Source organism: Protopterus annectens, chromosome 10.part0 (genome assembly GCF_019279795.1).
Source record: "Protopterus annectens isolate FY-2018-M chromosome 10.part0, PAN1.0, whole genome shotgun sequence".
NCBI lineage: Eukaryota > Metazoa > Chordata > Ceratodontiformes > Protopteridae > Protopterus > Protopterus annectens.
Window position 1 is genome coordinate 1,728,906,689 of NC_056744.1, and position 23,229 is coordinate 1,728,929,917.

A 23,229-nucleotide genomic window follows, 5' to 3' on the forward strand; every position below is an offset into this window, starting at 1 on the left:
CAAATCCAAGCCCTCATCATCCACCAGGGCTTGTATCTGTGGCTCCTCCATATCTGATCATCATCCACACCCTCTCCACTGGGAAAGGCAAGCAAGCAGAGCCTCTTCACCCCATCCCCCACTCCAGCTCCAACAATACCTTGCTGCTAATCAAATACTGGTCACCTGGGTCACAATCAGGACTTAAACTCTCTGCATGGGTGGTCATTAAGCAACTGTTTGGTCTGCCCAAAGCCCATTTGTGTTGTCTTGATGAGTATGGGGGTGGCCCTCACTATGAGCCTGCTACTGCCTGCTACATTCTGTGCAACATGATCACAGATCAGTCTGGTGTGCCCCTGCCACAGTGTGTCATTGATAGGGGTAGTGCAGCTCACTCTGCTATTCCTGCCAGTAGTGATGATAGTAATGGTTGCCAGATGCTGGCAGTAGCATACCCGTTGGGGTAGCCTTGTGCATGTTATATGGCTACATAGGCAAAGAGGTGGCATCTAGTCTACAGCTATGGGCCACAACACTCACTTTGTGGAAGTTTAAATAATTCACCCAGATAATAGTTAATGCATGCAGTGTTACTTGTGGGCTATGAGTGTTGCATGGTCAACTTACACTGCATGGCAGACATTTTTCCACATATTAAGAAAAATGCTTTTTTTCATAATCTAATATCAGTCATTATTTGTACAGTATTGATGTGCAACTGACAAAAGTGCTAGTTATATTGGCATGGTTTGATTTAACTGTGAAAAAGCAGGTGTTATTAAACATTAAGGGTTATTAAGAGATCTTTCACTGCAATGTCCATAACAGGGTATGATGAATTTTGGTGTGCATAAATTATTTCTACTGAAAAAAAGAAGTCTGTTCCTTTTTCCTTTTCCTGGGGTTTTGTCTGTTTGCTCTCTTTTGGATACCTGTAAGATCAGCAACATTGGCTCTGCCTGCAAAGTGACTGCTCCATGAGTATTCTTTCCCTGTAACTGCTGTTGAAAATGTAAGTTATATTTGGAAGGTGTCCTTCACAGTGTCCCCCTAAGGATAGTGTGGGCAATCTAACTTAGTTTGGCAGATTTTCTACACAATGCTCCATAAGGATGGTGGTGTTGATGGCCCCAGAGATTGTGAACAAGTGTTGGTATGTGAGCTTCATGCTGAGCTGCTCCTATCACAGGATCTACTGGATCCAGGGGAACCTCCCGAGGATTAACTATCCATACTGCAGTACCAAGACCTTGAATGAGAGCTTCTACCACATCTTGGGAAAATCTGGCAAGGTCTGGTCCCCTTCTTCTTTGGTGAATCTACATGAGTACATGCAGCAGTTTCTTGAGATATATGTGGTGTCCAACCTACTTATCCATCACCATGCATGCGTGCAACTCTTCATACATGTCCAGCTGTTTGTCTGGTAAGACTTTATGAGTGTGTGCATGGAGACTAGTATAGCTGTTGCGTGTGCAGCCATAGTGCATGATAACCATCACCATGGTGTTGTCTCTGTCCTTTACCATTTTCATGTACTGGTGAAATTCTTCACATATACCACGTATTACTCTAACTATTGCTACCCAATGTAATTTAGAAGATTTTGTATTGACTGGCAATGCCCATAATGATGTACCTCTAGATCTGCAGATGATTGAATTTGTGCACCAGCACTGATTCACTATGTGTGGTGATGTTTTTCTTTTCTCCATGAACGTGTGATGGCAGAGTTGGAATATAGAATTATGGAAGTGTGGGGGGCAGACCCCTCTAGATGGAGGGGGATTCACCCTGCAAAAAAGCTTTTTATGTTACATGTGTTGTATTAAATATTTTTGCTGAAATTTTTTTTAGACAAAATGATACAGAACCATGTTTATATACAGACAGATAAAGAGAGAGAGAGCTAGAGAACTTTATCTTTCTTTTTATATCTATATATATCTATATATCTATATCTATCTATATAGAGGGAGATTTCTCTCTCTTTATATCTATAAATCTATATATCTATATATAATCTATATATATATATATATATATATATATATATATATATATATATATATATGTGTGTGTGTGTGTGTGTGTGTACATATAAATATTGTGCAAGTATCTATGTAACATACACATATATATATATATATATATATATATATATATATATATGCATGTATGTTTATAAATTGATAAAATGTATACATACCTTTGGTATACACTCCCCACACACATGCATACATACATATATACACACACACACACACACACACACACACACACATACACATATTTGCTTGTGTGTATATGTGTGTGTGTGTGTGTGTGTGTGTGTGTGTGTGTGTGTGTGTGTGTATATATATATATATATATATATATATATATATATATATATATATATATATATATATATATATATATATATATATATATATAAATGTGTGTGTGTGTGTGTGTGTGTATGTGTGTGTGTGTGAAGATTTGAATGTCTAAGCTTCCGTTAAAAATACAAAATAATGATTCAGAAATGCTCAACAACTAATGATTGAGCAACACAAACACTGATCCTCCGGGAATCAGAAAAATATATATATCTATATATATATATATATATATATATATATATATATATATATATATATATATATATATATATATATATATATATATATATATATATATACATATACCAATTCTGAGCTCATACAGTGGGGAAGGGCATAATTCTTAAGCACCACAGTACTGTGATGTCATAGTGAAAAGTAGACACATTTCATCCAGCTTATTTTTGATAGGCTGTTCCAGCTTTTTCCCTGATCAATGAATGGACTTGTCAGCAGGAGGCTCAGCTTTCATATCTATTTATATATCTACACACACACATACACACACACACACACACTCATTCACACATATGTATATATATATATATATATATATATATATATATATATATATATATATATATATATATATATATATAAACAGCCATGTACATACATTGCATAATTGAATTTTCATGCAGTAGACAAGGCAGTATAAATGCAAAGGGTCATGCCTGTTGTAAAAAAGGGATATTTCTGTCATCTCAAAATCATATTTAAGTATTTTCTTGAGAAATATTCCTTTTCTGTATTTGTCATATATCACACTTCATGAAGACAGTTTCATTGTAATTATGGTAATTATGGTAATTATTGCACTGTATTAATGGGTTCATAAAATTTAATGATTGCTTATTAGTAAAGTTCAACTGGTATTTTACAATGTATTCGCATTATGTTGTACCAACATATAAACTGCTATTGGTAATTTCTCTGGGGATTTCCAGAAGTTTCCTCTATTTCAGCAGTGGCTACATACACCAAGTCACTACACCCAGGCTAGCACGAAGGAGGATGCTATGCAGAATTTGTTAATTGAATAATATTTATTACATTTGCATTCATGCAAACTGCAGTTCTTCAGGTCCTGCATAATAACATAACATAATGATCATATCATAATGCCAGTTATAGAGACATATAGACAGAGATGAACATTAATGGCAATAATTCCTTGTACCTGAAGTTGAACACTTTGTAACTGTTAGCAACACCTGCAGGAATGTGGCATCCCTGAAGTTGACTATCTGCTGAAGTTACCATGGTAGAATACCCTTCAGAATTATATATATCTGTATATTAATTACCACCCTCCCCTCCATAGACACTGTGGTGCCTCTGAGTATATCAGCTCAGAAATATTCTGTAGTGGCTGCAACAATTTACTTAAAGTTGAACACTATGTCTTTCTTGCAGTAAAGGCATGCACAACAGTAGCTTTTTTTAGAACTTATACCTACACAACTTTGCAATGCTTTTACAATAACTACTTCCCCTCAGAGTAGCATGCTCCATATCCACAAAACAATGAGCTGCTTTAGAAAATGAAGCAAGGAAGGAGTGGGAGGTGTTGACATCAATTATAAGCTTTGTCAATAAAGATAACACAAGTTGAAAACATTGCATAGCCACAATGTACACACAAATTGGAAGAGCAAGCAGCTTCCTTTTTCTCCTATTTTTTTTCTCAGATTTCCACAGCCCCAGAGGAGATCAACTACAAATGTTACCAGCACCAGTGGAGAGTGGTCTCACTGGTATAACACACTCTTAAGTATGAGAAATAGTAAAAATATCGAATAATATAAAAGTATATACTCTTAAAAATATGGTGCCATTGTTTAATGCAATACTTCATGTCATGTTTGTCAGGTTACCATCAAGATCATTAGTTGCTAGTCAGTACATGAAAATAGGGTTATTAATGTAAATGTGTTTTAGAAAACCAATGTTGGGGGTGAAATGTAGTATGTCACTAATGAGTTCTTTGGTAATGCAATCATTACCCGTCAGTGACTCAGTATTTACTGCTACTATACCTCATTGCTAACCAGTTATGGTATCTCATTTCACAAGTTAAAGCAATTAATCATGTATTGGTTCATAGGTTAGCAGGTACTTACTTGGATATTTATATGTGAGGATCTTAATAAACCTAGCCTTATATTCCCATGATAGATTTTAGCCCTAAAGTTTTGCATATGAATAACCCAGAAACTAGCTTAACAAGGATATGTTGGGACATTCCTAACACACAAGAAGCACTAATAATAAGTAGTTGCCAGAATTCACTCATTACCACCTGCAAAATATGTACCATTGCTTAATAACATTTTCTGATTTCATTATTAAATACATAGTTTATTGTTATTAATTAAATGCAATTAATTCACAATTATGAGGTAATTTCAGCTTAGCCACAACCCTCCCTTCTGTGGGAAAATTCTCTACCTACCTCTGCCCACCTGTGTACATTTTCACAGGGTAGGAAGGGTGCTCCCCTCCTGTGAGCCCCATGGCATGAGGTAGCCTTTTAAGTCAGCACCATGAGATTCAGGATCAAGTTGCAGCGCTGGCTGAGAGGGTCATGTTGAGATGGTTGCACCCATTTCAATCTCTCCTCCAGGTGGTACAAGAGTCACTGATCTGACTGTCTTGATCCATCGAGCCATGAGAAGCCTCCACCCCCACATCATTGGGGTCCCCCTTTAGGTCCATCAAGGAGTGGGTTAACTGAGTTCCTCTGGATTGGGGGTGGTGGTTACTCATGGATCTTCTCATCCTCTTTTGTGTCTGTCTGCCCTCTGGACATCTGTCTACTCCCCATCATCAGCCTACCATAGTGTTTTATATCTGTCTTCTATAACTCTCCCTTTGCCCTGTCTTCTATACCATCTACCTTTACTCCTTCCATAACTCCCCAATTAAATAAAAAGCAGAAAACAGAGGTTCTGTCCCACAGAAACATGGTGCCCCTTCTCCCCCCTACCTTCCAGCATACTTCTTACTTCTTTTTTTTTCCCTTGACTTATCTGTCTCCCCTACTTCCACCTTTCCTGTCTTCTCTCTTTCCAAATTTATAAAAGCCAAACTAGGGTCTCCATTACAATGAACAGAAGAAACCTTGAAACAATTTGGGAAAGCTATAGGCCAGAGGCACTCATCTTAGCTCATAGCAGGTTCTTGCAGAAAATCTTTAAAGCTCCGAACTGATTCATGCCCACAGCTTCCTGCCAAAAATGCTTTCTATGATTCATGTATTAACGTATATACAAATTCTTTCACACATGACAGCACTGGATTCGACTTATTTTACACAGCTTCAGATATGCTAAACTGCTGTGGGCATTTTGTCACTGGGATTAGCTCATTCATGCTTTGCTCATTTATACACAGGTGGAGTGCCCAGTATTTGCAGAGTGTCAGTGAATTGTGGAACTATGAATGCAGCCTATAATGTCATTTTGTTACTGAATTCTGAATATTGATGGCTGGTGTGTTTTTGTATGTAAATTTTTTAAATATTGCAATTTAACTTAAATGCTGTTCCTTCATTACTGTGAGATTTGTTTGTTTCAAAGCAGTATTATGAGGTCTCAATAACAATATATTGCAAAACCTACACGTATTTAGAATAACCGGATATTTTGTGCAGACAGACAGGTGCATAAAAGCAGAGTTAGAGAATACCTTAAATATTTGAAATTATGATTTCACTACATCTGCTGCCAATAAAAACAAACTGTTAAATATTGTAATATTTTAATGAAACTACAACTGCAATTAATGGCTTGAGGCTTATCTTGACAAGTTATATATTCAAAGGAAAATCAAATAGAGAACATGCAAAATAACCAGTTGAGTAATTATATGTTTACAAAAACTAAACCTGACATACAAAATTGTTTCATTTATAAATATTCAAAACTAGGTTCATCATAATATAAATACAAAAAATGGCATAATGAATATAAATGCTTTATAATTTATGTTTTTTCACAACATGTAATTTTATTTCATTATTTACTTTCAGGAAGGAGGTTATCAATACCAATGAATTTAGTAAGTTAGAATGAAAATAGTGTGGATTAACATAATGTGGTTCTGCAAATTTTTGATATGTTAAGAAATGCTTTCTTTAATGGTATGAAAGATCATACATTTCAGATAAATGTTGGACCTTATACTACATAAAAGGTAATTTTGTCCATATACTCTACCTGTTTCCTCACCTAGTGTACTAGCTGCCTGACTTATCAAATTTGTGATGATAATAAAACAGTTTGATAAATATTTGTTTATTCAATAGTTATTTTAGAAGAGCAATAAATAAAAACTAAACATATGAATAAAAGGACATGTTAATGTTATATTTTTTGTTGTACTAACAATAGAAAGCAAGCAACACTTTTGAATATAATGTAAACACTGGTTGCCTGAAATGCTTTATGTAGTCTTTATTTATGGAAAAATAAGGATGCTTTAAATGGCAGTAACTGCAACCAGTGTCTTATTCAAAGGTACACCATGCGTGTGTGGATTGTGCAGTATATTAGACATTGAACGAATGTTTCAATAAAATGAGCCTTTTAAAAATTGATAGTACACCTCTGCATAAAATTTTCCTAAACAAAAAAAAATATTAGGACTAATCATCATACTTACTGGAACTGAGTCTCGAGCTTTCAGCTAGCTGAAATGGTAATCGTTATCTTCTCTGCTTTACTTGGCCGTTAATACAATCTTCCTGTCATAGACAGACTTACAACATAGTGTTGCTTATGCAATCTTCAGACAAGACTGATCATATCACTTTTTCCTGTGGTGAACTGCAGATATGTGGACCACTTAATGAAAACCATATTTAATCAGATGAACCTTATATTCAAAATCGATAAGTAGAATAAATTCATAAACAAACAAAAGATTTGTATCTGTGGTTTCAAAGTCCCAAAACTCATTGAAGGTTGTTGTGCCTCATTCAAGCCCTATAAATATTATACCGTACATATAACCACCTTCATGGTTGCTCTGCTATAGGGCAAAGGAGTTCTATCATAGAAACAATCCAGATATTTCTACAAAAATCAAAATAGAAACATTTTTCTGTGAAGCTTTGAACACTGAGATATACAGCAGGAAGCTGTTAATGTATTTGCTTTTGCTGCATATATTCTTATCACCAGCTCTTTATGTATTCAATATCTTTATTCTAGGTCCAGAAACATGATTTGATAACTGCTTCTAAACCATTTAACATCATGTGGTACTGAGCTAAAGGCTCCTCTGAAGGCAAATTAGACAATCTTCAACAAATGGTTAATTTTTAGAGGCACATTCATAATGATGGATAACACTGATTTGGTAAACATATCCAGTGAAGACTGCATAAGTCTGAATTGGTATTTACATACAAAGAAGTATCCATGGTAGTTATCACATTAAAGACCACCGTACTTTAGAAAAGTGGCCATTGTCTTTGTCATTGTCATTACCATCTTCTTATTGATTATTTAATTGGAAGAAGTTCTTCTAAACCAATTGATTCCCCTTGAATAGCTTCCTTTCTTTTTTTGTCATTGCCAGCCTCGTTTTATTTATTTATTGCATATGGAGCTCACAATACATAGTTTCTTCTCTTACATTTGTCTATACCTATCTACTTGAAACTTACATAAATAAATTGATCCAGTGTCTCTTTTCAGTCACATATCAGGTACAAATACAGACAAGACAAGAGAATGAACTATATGTGAAATGAGGTCACATAAATTCACACTATAAGAAATTTCTATACCTAATCATTTCTTATTAGCCTTAAGTAAAATCTTAATTTAGCAAAGAAATGGTAAAGAAATATGAAGGGCTATAGCATTTCTTATAACTTATGGACATATATGGTCTCATCACTGTGTACAAGGCAGGTTGTGAATGAATAAATGAGCCATCTTGTGGGAGGAGAGGCTGGACTCTGCCCTTCTGAGCTGGGAATTTCTAGTTAAAGGCTTATAGTGCATGCATATCTGAACTACTTCTTACTGAAGTTGGTGCGCCTTGTTTGCTGTGGCATAGACTGGATTCGGGCCTGCTGGATCTAGCTTTGTTTGTGTAACTTGAGCACTAATCCAGGCATTCTCTAAAGTATTCAATTGTATTTATTACTGCTTGGTAGTAACTTGATTAAAGTGTAGCTATCATTTTAAGTCTTTTGGAGTAAGCACTTGGGCTTCAGATCAGTTGTTTTACATTAGGAAGGTTTGTGGCATGCACTATGGTGGCAGGACAGGTAGCTTTCATCCTTCTAAGTTGGGAACTGCTGATTGAGAGCCCAGTGTCTGTTATTCTTAAAGTGTATTAGTTCTGGTTTAAGCACTTGGGCTTCAGGCTAGTTATTTTACAATAAGAAGGTTCGTGGTCTGCACTCTTGTGGGAGAAGAGGCTGGACTCTGTCCTTCTGAGCTGGGAATTTCTGGTTAAAGGTTTATAGTGCCTGAATATTTGAACTGTATCTTACTGAAATTGGTACACCTTGTTTGCTGTAGCATAGACTAGATCCAGGCCTGCTGAATCTAGCTTTGTTTATATGCTTGTTGTTTGTTTGCTTGTTATTTCCCTGGAACGCTAATTCCACCTAATACGTGGCTTCTCAGCGCTTCTGTGGATCACTAGTGATATCTGCATTGCTTACTGTACTTATTTCCTTGTTTCCCTTGAAAGAAAGTTACTGTTTGTCATTTTTGCATTTAAGTTACCTGTAACACATTGCACTTAAGTTACCTGGCACTTGCTCGCTAAAGCAATTATATAAGTCAGCACTAAAAATTAAAAGCACTACACCCTCACTCCCCACTGGCCCTTGTTTTCAATTATTAAGGAATTCCCAATATTATTCTAGCATGTCCAAAGGTCAGTTGTCAATCTCCCCTCCGGTCCAGCTGGTGAATCTGGGAATCTTGAGGCAATGTTACAACTGCCTCATGTACACAGACAACCCTCTCCTCCTCCCAACAAATTCTAACACATGTGAGAGATGCAACCATATAGCCAAACTGGAGGCTAAGCTCTCTCAACTTAGTACTGGCATAACCAGTCAGGAGGAGAAGAAAACCACACTCACTACAATTCCAGTCTCACATAGACCTACCACGACAGCAAACCAAACACATAATCATACAAAAACATACTCGGAGGCTCTAAATAAAGATCTGCCTAAGCAGCAGAGACCTCCAAAGCAGACACCCAAGCAACCGCTACCCCAAAACAAAACACGTGCAACACATATCTCACAAAGCCAGTGTGCCGAACAGTCACAGCCCTTAAGACTAAACAACACACCTGATACACTTGTAATAGGTGACTGTATTGTCAGGCACACTGATGTCCCGCTCATCAGGCTGAACAAGGAGAGGGTCACGGTGAGCTGCCTGTCGGGCGCTAGGATCCGCCACATAACACAAGCACTCAGGTCACTCCAAGGCAAGTACAAATATGACTCAGTCATTGTCCATGCTGGTGTGAATGATCTGAGATGTACCTCCCTGGACTACATGAAAAGAGACATAAAGGAGCTCTCTGAGCATGTAGCCCAGGCCGGTATGACCCTGACCTTGAGTAGCATCTTACCCTCACCAAGAATGATGCCACAATATGAAGACAAGATGATCAATTTCAACAATTGGCTTAAGTACTGGTGTCATTCAAAGGGGATCAAATGCCTGTCAGCTTGGGATGATATGCTCGACAAGCCACGATGCTTCGCTAGGGACGGCTTGCACCTTTCACTCCTGGGCTTTTGGATATTGGCAAAGGCTCTTGCTACCCCCATAGTGCCTTTTTTAGGCAAGGCTAAAAAGACAAACGCACCTCCATAGGTATCACAAGGGATAAAAAACTAAGAGTAATGCTACTCAACGCCAGAAGTCTAAACCTCAAAATGCATGCACTCGAAACTCTCCTTAGCATGGAGAACATCGATATCTGTGCAGTAACAGAAACCTGGTTCAGGGCTCCTGAGAGCACCCCAGCACTACCAGGTTATACCTCATACCATGCTTTTTGGCCCCAAAACCTGGACTGAACTACAAAAGGAGGGGGAGTATCGATATTCATCAAAGATACCCACACCTCCAGGTTGGTGGCAAAGCACGAAGCATCAGAGACTATCCATGTGCAACTAACAGTGGGTAAAACTGCCTTCCAGTTTATAGCTTGCTACAGACCACGCTCCCAAACCCAGGAACCCCACTCGGCCTTTCTGAGAACACTGGGAAATATGAAGGTCTCTCCAAACACCATTATATTGGGCGACGTCAACTACCCAAACATAGACTGGGAGCATTACTCTAGCTCCAACACCCTAGCCCAAAGGTTCCTAGAATTTATAAACTCAAATGCTATGGAACAACTTGTTACCGCTCCCACAAGAGGGGAAAACATACTGGACCTGATCATCACCAACATGGGGACTCTATGCTCCAGACCAGAAGTGTATCCCTCACTGGTAAGATCAGACCATAAACTAATCTCACTGGATATTCACATCCCGACCCCACTCCCTGCCCAGAAAACCACAGTGAAAAACTTCTCTAAAGCAAATTTCACACTCCTCAAAACTGAGGTGGAATCCTTCAAAGCCCCCAGGCCTGTGGAAAATACGGCCCAGACCGCAGAATCCTTTATAAACGCATTCTATGAACACCTTCAGGAATGCATGGATCATGCGATCGCAAATAAAACCAAGACCCAATCCTCCAAAGGCAGATGTCCTATCTGGTGGATCCCAGCCATAAACAAACTATACAATAGAAGGAGGAAGTTACTAAATGATAGAGCAAAATCCCAAAAAGGGAAGGCATCACTGATCAGTATTAGCAAAAAACTACGGGCACTCATAAAATTGTCTAAGGCCAGCTTCGAGAGAAAAATTGCACAGGACACTAAGGATAATCACAAGGCTTTCTTTAGTTATGTTAGGAACCTGGGTGGTAATTCCCAGATATGCTCAGAATTAGTCCAAAATGACAAAAAATACACTGAACCCACAGACATTGCCAACATCCTAGCTGACAGGTTCAGCGCAAACTTCTCTCCCCCCTCCCCACCAAAAGGGCAAATATCTATCCCAGCAGAGTGCTGCCCCCCTGACATCTCAGATGCTCAGGTAAGAGCTGCCCTCTCCAAAGCAAAAAACACAGCATCAATGGGACCAGACGGTGCCCAGGGCTGCGTCCTACATGAACTCCAAGAACAGCTAAACCCAAACATAAAACTACTGTTCAATCTCAGCCTTACTACAGGATATGTGCCCAAAGAGTGGCGTACATCAACAGTGGTCCCTCTCCATAAAGGTGGTGCCTCAACGGATGCTGGAAACTATCGCCCCATAAGCCTGACTAGCTTGGTCTGCAAAGCTATGGAAAGGATCATCATGGACCTCATAAATAAAGATATTGGGGACCTACAGACACTGGATCCTACCCAGTTCGGCTTTGTTAAGGGCAGATCCTGCCTCTTAAACCTGGTTGATTTCTTTGAAACAGTCACCGAGGCCATTGACGAGGGGAAGGTGGTCCACACAACCTACCTGGACCTCGCAAAAGCCTTCGATACAATACCCCACTCGGGCATTATAGATAAGCTCACCAGCTTAAGTATAAACCCCTATGTCACTAGATGGATTGCAAACTGGCTCAAGGACAGAACCCACATGGTTAGAATTGCTGGAGCCATGTCAGACTCCAAACCAGTTACAAGTGGTGTCCCACAAGGCTCAGTCCTGGGACCTCTCTTGTTCGGTATATATTTCTTGGAGGTACAGACCAACACAGAAGGACTGTGGCTGACCAAGTTTGCAGATGACTGCAAACTGGGCACCATAATCGACTCTCCAGCCGACACAAGCATCCTCCAAAAGGGCCTCATAGAAACAGACAACTGGTGCCAGAGCCATGGCCTCAAGGTAAATGCCAAAAAGTGTATAGTCATCCCCTTTGACAAAAACAAAGTGCCCACAATTTACCACATAGGTGGTAATCCATTAAGTACAGAAGAAGTAATTAGGGACCTGGGGACCCAAGTTGATAGCAATCTCTCATTTGACAACCACATGGCCAAAGTGGTTAGAAAAACATTTTATATAGCCCACCTAATCATGAAGGGATTCACATCTAGATCAGGGGAGGTCATCGTGCCTCTTTACTCATCCCTCATCAGGCCCATAATTGAGTGCAATGCCCCTTTTGGGATGTACCTTACCAGACACCTGCAGCAACTGGAAAGACCCCAAAAGTACCTCACCAAGAGGATCAAAGGGCTCAAACAGATGCCATCTGCTGCCCGGTTAAAGAAACTCCAGCTCTACTCAGTGGCATACCGCCTGTTCAGAGGCGATCTGTGCCTGATGTATAAAGCCATGTCCAACCTTGAATTAATGGACATGCTGCACCTCAGAAAATCCAAATCCCATCGAGCTATGCACTCGAGAGACTTGAACCTCAGCTTTGAAATAAATAGGACATGCTGGAGGGACAGATTCATAACCCAGAGGCTCCCTTCACTCTGGAATAAAATCCCAGTCCAGGTTAGGCAGAGTCCCTCATTGACTCTCTTCAAGAGGAATCTTGATGAGTGGATGGGAGATCGTAGGCTTACCCCGGGTATCACTTCTGTGTCACTGTTAGACAGAGGCACAGTATACTAACCTTGAAAAAGAGCATAGCGAAATAAATTTAAAATGGGTGGCGAAAGCCAAACACATTCTGGCTAGGCTTATAAATGCCCTAGGGCAGATAGCCTAGTATGAACCTATGAACCTATAAAAAGTAGGCACATCATTTGGTTTCTATAAGATATTGACCTGTATTCATTAATCATCTGCAGAATGGTATGTTAGTAAGATATTCATTAAGCATAGTTTGAAAGCCTCTGTTCAGGACTGTTCACAATACTGAAATGGCAGTGTGTCCCAGGCTAAAGAAGCAGCAAGCTCATAAAAGGCCATTTTTATCTGGAGTGAAGGAGTGGTTGAAACTGTCCAACAGCAAACCGCCATCTTCTTGTGAATCCACAGCATGTGCAAGGAGGTGATAGTTCATTTAATTATGAGATGGACCATTAGTAGTCATTAAAAATAGGCTGTTTGGAAATTAGTTCTACAGAAATGGGGCAATTTTAATAGTAAGTTAGCATTATACTTTAAAAAGTGTGAGACAGACACTCCATCCATTTTGTAGAGGGATGAATCCCAGAGTTCAACCCAGGTCCTGTATTCAGCTGGTGTCATGCACTGGTGGGGCCAGATAAGGGGAAATGGGCTTGAGTGACCATTTTTGGTACACCTCTCTTGTGGGAGGCAGTTAGGCCCCACATTAGCAACCCCTATCATTAGGTGAGAGAATTGCTGCTTGATAAGCCTGGGCAGGCTTGTGCTATTAAAATTGTGTGGGCATCTCGGACGATGGGAGGTATATATGAGAGCCCTCATGCCTCTGTCCCTGACCAGTCAATTATAGAAACTTCACAAGCCATCTACTGGGGAGGGAGTAGGTAGGGTGGGGCAGAGGACTCTACAGGATCAGCATATGGCCTATTCCCTAATGCCCGACTCTTTCCTTCCTGGATTGTGAATATGCTGATAAGGCCTCCTCAGACGGGAAAGTATGAGACAGCTCTTGCTTATTCTGGGGATGCTTAATAATCACCTCAGGGAGGAAGAAACAAGAAAAACTGGCACAGGAAATAGGGGCACGCTCTACTGCTGTCAGGGGAAAAAATGTTACAAAGATGCTCTCAATGGGCTGACAAAGCAGAACAAATCATTGTTTTTTGCTTAGAGTAGTTTGAAAGCTTACTTCTTTATTTGCTAGTTGGTTAGTACACTGGACAATGCTGACAGTGGAATGGCATACTCTATCATGGAATAAAATACATTCCTCCTACCTGTATCCTTACTTCAGTATCCTAACAAAGAGACAGGAAATAGTCCAATCAAGCACACATGTTCATGTGTCAGTGGAGATGATTGGCACACATGTTCATGTGTCAGTGGAGAAGATTAGCACACATGTTCATGTGTCAGTGGAGATGATTGGCACACATATTCATGTGTCAGTGGAGACGATTGGCACACATGTTCATGTTTCAGTGGAGGAGATTAGCACACATGTTCATGTGTCAGTGGAGAAGATTAGCACACATGTTCATGTGTCAGTGGAGACGATTGGCACACATGTTCATGTTTCAGTGGAGGAGATTAGCACACATGTTCATGTGTCAGTGGAGACGATTGGCACACATGTTCATGTGTCAGTGGAGACGACTGGCACACATGTTCATGTGTCAGTGGAGAAGATTAGCACACATGTTCATGTGTCAGTGGAGACGACTGGCACACATGTTCATGTTTCAGTGGAGGAGATTAGCACACATGTTCATGTGTCAGTGGAGACGACTGGCACACATGCTCATGTGTCAGTGGAGAAGATTAGCACACATGTTCATGTGTCAGTGGAGACGATTGGCACACATGTTCATGTGTCAGTGGAGACGATTACTGGGTACATGAAGGATTGCGAGGTAGCAGCAGTGAGCTCATCCATAGTCCAAAGTAACTTGGCATGGTTCCCACCAGTATTAAACCAAGACTGCTTCTGACTAAACAAATTCCAAATGCTGATTAAGGGACACAGAAGCTAATGCTGAAACACATTTTGAACAGCTGCATAGACTCATGAAAACTGGAAAAGAATAAGTTTGCTTCTGTAAAGTACAGCATCTAACCCTGTGATGTATCTGGTAATGTCAATAATGAGTTAGATGAGGAAGTCCCCTTTCAGCATCACTTATTATGATACACTAGAGGAGACAGTGAACACTTCAGGTATTGTTTGCACAAGTCTGAGAAGTGAAATTTTGTCAGTTAATTCAGACATAAATCAGGTGGTCCCCCAATTCTCAACATGGATGACTCTTGAAAGAGAGAAGAGAGAGAAAGGCCATGAAAGACTCGGTCAAGTTCTGTCCTAAAGATTAAGAAAGAGCTGCAGTGAAACACTCTTTAGCCATGCAGAACAGAATTGCATGAGAGTTGTAGTGTGCACTAGTGTATTATATGCCTTCCTTAAAGCTATGTTGTTCATGAATTTTAGTCATTTATTGACATAGGGCCAGATTCACGAAAGCTTGCACAGAGTGCAAGAAGAGTGTAGGAGCTCAGGGAGGCAATATGTCTGCCATGCATTCCAGGTACAGCCAGCAGGGGTGTGCACGAGAGCTGCTAAAGCTACTCTTGCACGGACAGCGTCATGGTATGCAAATTACCTCATTTGCTGCTGAAAGCCTTGCAAATGAGGTAAATTTGCAATCCAGGAAACATTAACCTGTCCGTGGAAGATTAGTGTTATCTGCAGAAATGTACTCCGTTGGTAATGGAGTACCGTTCTGCAAATAGCTAAACGGAGCTATGACAGCTCCAAATAAAGGATACATACAGTTGAGGAAGCATACCAATGGCCAAACGTGCGGCGCTTTAAAAAAACAGAAAATAATTTAAAAATAGCCAAAAATAGCCATTTTCACTAAAAAGTTTATCCTGCCATGCAGGTGAATGGCAGGCTGAAGACAGCATGGCCACCGAGTAGTGGCTGCTAAGGGGGGGAAGCTCAGTGTGAGAGATGTAACCGTGCATTAGTAGGCAATCCTATGCAAATGAGGATAAGGCTAGTGAATCCCAATTTTCCCCTGCATGAGAGCCATGTCCCAAGAGTGTAACTGTAGGAGTAGGTGAGTAGTAGAGTAGAATATAGGTAACATCATGAGGGGGGGTGTCAGAAAGGCTGCAAGCTTATTGGAGCACAGTGTCCTGTGTTTGCTCTGAGTTGCTCAGGATTGCAAGAGGCATGTCTACAGTTGTCCTTTTTGAAAACCAGAAACCAAAGTTGTACGCCGTGAATATATCTGAAATTTCTTGCAAATGTGCACACAGCATTTGCACGTGTGCATGCGCGTGTGTGCTCATTTGCGTGGCGCTGCCCTGGGTGGAAACAGAAAGGGAAAAGGAAGGAAAAGAAGTAGTAGGAAGTTAACAAAGGAGAACTAGCAGAGATGCCAGGTGAAATATATCAGAATCAGCCAATTACACAGGTAGCAGACTAGCCCAGCCCAGCCCAGCATTTTAAACTCTACAAACAGCATTCTTCCCTGTTTTTTCCCAAGAACTCTGCAACACTGCAGTATACAAAGAGGGAAAGCTTAAAAAACTTTAAAGTCAGACAAAATGTTAGGGGCTGCTTTTGTTATCATAAAACAACATGTGCAAGGTGCTGAGGGTGGTGATGTTGTGAATGCTGCTGAGCAACCCACAGTGAGGAGACGGAGAAGAGTGTACAGACCCAGGGTAACCTACAAGGGGTTACATGAGCTGGAGATAGTGCAGTGCTATAGGGTGGACAGAGACCTCCTGCAGCAAATTGTTGAGCTGTGCCGGCCACGCCTCACACACAGAACCAACAGAGGAGAACCCATCCCAGTGGATACCAAGATATGTGTTGGCCTAAGAATACTAGCTACAGGTACCTTCCAGAGACCAACTGGTGATATGATGGGGATTTCACAGGAATCAGCATCCAGGGTACTGCACCAGTTCCTGGATGCCATGTCAACACATGTCGGTGAGCACGTATATTTCCCCAATTCCCGTGAGGCATTGGCTAGCAATATGCATCTTTTCCACCAAATAGCAGAATGCCGTGAGGTAGTGGGTGCAATAGACTGCACGCACATACACATTAAAGCACCACCCGGTGAGCGGGGTAGGGTCTACATGAACCACAAGGGTTTCCCCTCCATCAACTGCCAGATCGTGTGCGATGCCCAAGGCATAATAATGAATGTGTGTGCTGGCTGCCCTAGAAGTTATCACGATTCCCACATCTGGCATCTGACACAGCTTTACCAGAGATTTGCCAATGGGGACATCCCTAATGGTCACCTAGTGGGGGATGCTGGATACACACTGGAGCCGTGGCTGATGACACCCATCAGAAATGCACACACTCCCAAACAAGAACTCCATAATGAGACACATGCACAAACAAGAAACATAATTGAGCGTGTGTTGGGGATGCTCAAGTCATGGTTCCGGTGCCTGGACACATCTGGTGGAGCCTTGCAGTACTCATCAACTACATGTACCCAAATTGTCATGGCATGTGCCATGCTACACAATATGATCCTGTGGAAACAGCTGCAGCAGGAACAACATGGGGCAGGGCAAAACAGTCCCCCACCATTGCCAAGGCCTGCAAAGGCACAGAGTGACTCTGAGGAGGAACAACCTGAGCCTGCCCCAGTAGGCAGAAGAGGCGTGCCCAGTATGACCTGGCCTTGGCAAAGAGGCAACACATAGCACATACACTGACTCAGTAGGAGCCCTGGAAATGACACCTCTCTCTGACTCGCACATACAGTAAAAGGGATGCCGAACTTGACACTACCTGTTTTCAAACATGTATAGGGAGTGTAATATGTGCATCTGACATAGCAGCCCTGCAGCACCACCTGAGGCATGAGTCTCTATTTTAAGCAATATAAAGCACTGCTAAGCAAATTTTACCAGTATTGAGCATATTTAAATACAATTGCGCGTAGCTGTGCACCATGCTGACCAGCGCCACGTCGGGCAACGTCGGGCAATGTTGGGCAATGTAGGGCAAAGTCGAGCAAAGTCGAGCAAAGTTGGGTAAACATGCCCACACCTGCTTTACTGTTCCTTAACCAGTCATATCTGCCCAGCAGGAAAATAAAAAGCAGTGACAGGGCACAACTTAAGTCACTCACACATACCAGTTGGGGGGGGGGGTCACATACCTAACAGTCACAACCAGCAGGACAATTGTAGACAAATGCAAACACAAACAAATGCTGTATCATGCCCTCTGAAGAGGCATATGAGTAACCTCCCCCCAGGCCTATGCAGACAGATAACAGCAGGTCAGGCAGTGTGATGTGGGTTGGGTAGGCTATGAAGTCACAAACTAATATGCATGTAATTGGAAGCTAAGGTCTGTAGTACAGTGGTATGCCTCAAGCCAGTATGATAGGCAACAGTACAGAGTGAAATGGAGTACCTGACATAGCAGTGCAGGCCTAGCAAATGTGTATAAGTGTCAGGTGTACACCTCATCCTATGTACATACACAGTAACAATCAGGTGTGCCCCCCCCCCATCGTGTAGAAATGTACAAATAATAGCTGTTCCTCCTGTATGTAGAAATGTTGATAAGTCTATGCAAATTGACTCATGGAAGCCCTGCAGACACAGCGTGCTTCCTGTCGATGTACAACACAAAGGTGAGCCCTGAAGTAAAAACCAACTTGATTTTTCACACACATATAGTATATATGCCCATAGTGGGCATGCTCACACACTTAAACAAATTTAACAAATTTCAGTCAGCAACATACTGAAAGGTCATACTGGGCATGTTCACACATGTAAACAAACAAAGCAAATGTCAGTCAACAACATACTGAAAGGTCATACTGGGCATGCTCACACACAAACAAACGAAGCAAATATCAGCCAACATACTGAAAGGTCATACTGGGCATGCTCACACACTTAGTACAGCAGTGGGCCACACATATCTGGCAGTTGCAGTTCTTACTCCAGACGCTTGTCACTATTCACCAATCCTGCCTTGTGCACACAGTGATATGAAAACAGACCCATATAATATATTGGACCCCTGTCATAATCAAACTATGTTCTACAAGTACTTAAGTTGTTCAAAGAAAGTGAAAATGCAAAGAAGATCAATAAATCTCCGATCAGTATCATCAAGAAACAATGAGCACTCCTAACATTATCCAAGCCATTTTCTGGCAAAAATATTGCCAAAGAGTCCATAGAGAACCATGAAGCTTTCTTTCGCCATGTCATAAATACCAATGTAAACTCATATATGTTCTGAGTCAGTGCAAACTGTAAATGAAAACATGTACATGACTGGCATTGCCAACATCTTGTCAGACAGGTTCATACATATTTACCCCCCTCTCTCTGACAAAAGGGCCTATTACCATACCTGAAGATTGTGAAAACCCAGAAATCACATGTACAATGGTTAAACAGCTCTATCCAAACCTAAAAACATGGCGTCTATGGGATAACATGGTTTCCCTGGCTGTGTCATATGTGATCTCCAAAACAAACAGACCCTGCACCTGAACAGTCTGTTGAGACTCACCCTCTGTACAGGATATGAAACTGTTGAATGGGTTACAGCAACGTTTGGCACATTCCACAAGTGTTGGTGCACAACAGACCATGGGAACTATAGTCTTATAAGCCTAATAAGCCTGATCTACAAGGCCATGGAGTCCATCATTATGGAACTCATAAACAGAGCTATTGGGAGCCTACAAACACCCAACCCTACCCACTGTGGTTTGGTCAGGGGCAGATCATGGTTCCTAAACCTGCTAGGCAGTTTTCAAGGCAGTCACCCAGGACATACATCAATGAAATGAGCTCCACACGGCCTACATAGACCTTGAAAAGCCCTTTTTTAACATCCCACACATGTCGTATCCACAAAATCAACAACCTCTGCTTAAACATGTATGTCATCTGATGGATTGCCAACTGGGGCACATATAGATCCCACAAGGTAAGAATTGTGGTGTCTTGTTCAAGCTGGTAACAACTGCTGTCCTCCATGGCTCAGTCCTGGGACCCCTCCTGTCTGGTGTATAGTTTTCAGAAATACAGTCAAACACACGAGGGCTATGTTTAGCAAAGTTTGTGGATGACTGCAAAAAGGTTGTCATAATCGATGTTTGGGACAACAGAGACATCCTTAAAAAGGGTCTCAGTCAGACAGATGTGGTGTCAAAATTATAGCCTCGAGCTACAGCCATACAAATACCACATAGGTGCCAACACCCTAAATATGGAGGTAATATTAAGGGATCTATGGACACATGTGGATAGTCATCTCTACTTACAGAAACACATTCACAAAGTGGTTATTAAATTATGCTATTTGTTCCCACAAATTGCCATGGTCTTTGCATGTAGGTCAAAGGAGGTTCCCTCTACTCATCAGTCATCAGACCCATCAGAGAGTATCATGGCACACTTGCGATGAATCTGACTAGGCATCTTCAGCAGCTGGAAAGACCACTGAAGTACTTCAACAAGAGGAGTACTGGCCACAAACAGGTGCCCCATGCAACAAGACTGAATTTAACTCAATCTGTACTCTGTTGCATACTGTCTACTCAGGCGATCTCTGCCCAACAGACAGGTCCATGTCCAATGCAGAACTGATGTACATGCGCTATCTGAAGTAAATCCAAGCTCACTGTGCCACATGCTCTAGGGATATCATCATCACAACAATAAATAGAACATGTTGGAGGGATACATTACTAATTCACAGACTTCCCTTGCTTTGGAACAGGCTCCCAACCTACATTAAGCTGAGTCCCTAACTGACACTCTTCCAGAGGAGCCTTGATGAGTGTATGTGAAACCAAACTGTCACACCATGGATCACTTCATCAGCTCTACTACACAGAGGCCTAGGGAACTAACCCCATGTGTGGGTGATAGCTGCACACTCTGGCCATACTAATATATGCCTTCAGGCAGATAGCCTATTACCTACCTATGTACCTACATATATTAATATATATATATATATATATATATATATATATATATATATATATATATATATATATATATATGTGTGTGTGTGTGTGTGTGTGTGTGTGTGTAGTGGGAACACAGTATAATAAGGCAAAGATGGATGGGCAGAGATGTGTGTAAGAGGGTGACCATGACAGGGAGCCATTCAGGACTGTCCCACCCAGCACACATCCCAATGGCACAAAAATATATGAGGTGCACATGTCAACCACTGTACATAACAGCCACCAGTATCTGTAAGCATTACAGTGTATGTGGTCCATGTAATTGCTGTACAACATGACTGTACAATGAAGTACACATCTACTATCTGTAGACATGTACCTGTTACATAGGTTCATAGGTATGTAATAGACTATCTTCATGAAGGCATATATTAGCTTAGGCAAGTTGTGCAGCTTTCACCACCCCATTGGGTAGTCTCTCAAGCCCTAGTTCTAATAGTTAGTACCCTAAGCCCCTTTTTAGTGGGGCTGCTGATGTGTTGCCTGGCATGAATTGTCTGTTTCCCATCCACTCATCAAGGTTCCTATTGAAGAGTGTCAGCGAGGGGCTCTGTCTGATGTACATTGGGACTCTTTTCCACAGTAAGGCAAGTGTCTGGGATGGTACTCTATCCCACCAGCATGTTGTATTCATTGTTGTGATGAGGTTTCTATCCCTGGAGTGTGTAGTGCAACTCAATTTTGTTATCCGTAGATGGAGCATGTTCAACAGTTATGTGTTGGACATGGTTCTGTATGTTAGGCAGAGTGTTCCTCTGAGTAGGTGGTATGCAATCGAGAACAGATTTAGTTTTACCAGTTGTGTTGCATAATACAACTGTTTGAGGCCAGTAATCCTCTTGGTGAGGTACCTCTGTGGTCTCTACAGCTGCTGGATATGCTTAGTTGAGTACATCCAACATGGTGCATTGTACTCAATGATGGGTCTGATGACTTAAGAGTAGAGGGCCACCACTACCTCTTTTGATCCTGATGCAAACCCTTTGTTGATTAGGTGGGCCACATAGGATTTCCCAATCACTTTGGCAACATGGTTGTCAAAGGAAAGATGACTATCTACGTGAGGCCCCAGATCCCTTATTACCTTGTCGGTTCTAAGGGGGGTAACACCTATATGGTAGTTTGTGGGTAGTTTGTTTTCACCAAAGGGGATTACTATGCATTCTTCCACATTGAGCTTGAGTCCATGATTCTGACACCACACATCTGTCTCATAGAGTCCTTTCTGGAGAATATTTGTGTCATCCGGGGAATCTGTTATGGCAAACACTTTACAGTTCCCAACAAACTTAGTCAACACCAATCCTCCTGCATTGGCATGTACTTTTGAGAAGTCTATACCAAACAGGAGGGACCCCAGGACTGAACCCTGGGGAGAACAGTTGTTACTGGTGTAGAGTCTGACATGTAGCCAGCAACTCTTCATTTTTGGGATCTATCTGTGAGCCAGTTTGCAATCCATCTTATGATGTATGGTTTCATTCCCAGGTTGGTGAGTTCATCCATGATACCTGACTGGGGAATGGTTTCAAAGGCCTTAGCGAGGTATAGATAGGCTGTGTGGAGCTCATTTCAATCATCTGTAGCCTAGGTAACTGTCTCAAAGAAATCCACCCAGTTCAGGAGGTGTGATCTGCATTTGACAAAGCCAAACTGGGTGTGCTCGACTATGTGAAGGTTCCCAGTGTCTTTATTGTTGACTTCCATTGTGATTGGTTCCACTGCATTGCAGATCAGACTCATCAGGTTCATAGAGCATGAATGACAAGGGTCTTTTGTGGCCCCACCCCTGTGGAGTGGGAAGAACATTGCTGTGCAACATTCTATGGGTACATATCCTGTAGAGAGCATGTAGAGAGAGGTGCAGGTATCCTTGATAAATATGGATACATCCCCACCCTATGTGCTATGATCCAAGTTCTGATGCTGGAAGGTATGGAATGAGTAGTATCCTGGTAGTGCTGGTGTGCTCTCTGGAGCCTTGAACTAGGTTTATGTTACTGCACAGATATCTATATTCTCCATACTGAGAAGTGCCTTGAGTGTGTGCATCTGGAGGCTGAGACTTCTGGCAATGAGTAGCATTTAGCTCACTTTTTGGTTATTTGTGTTGTTATGGGGTTTGGTTTGTCCTGAGTGAGTG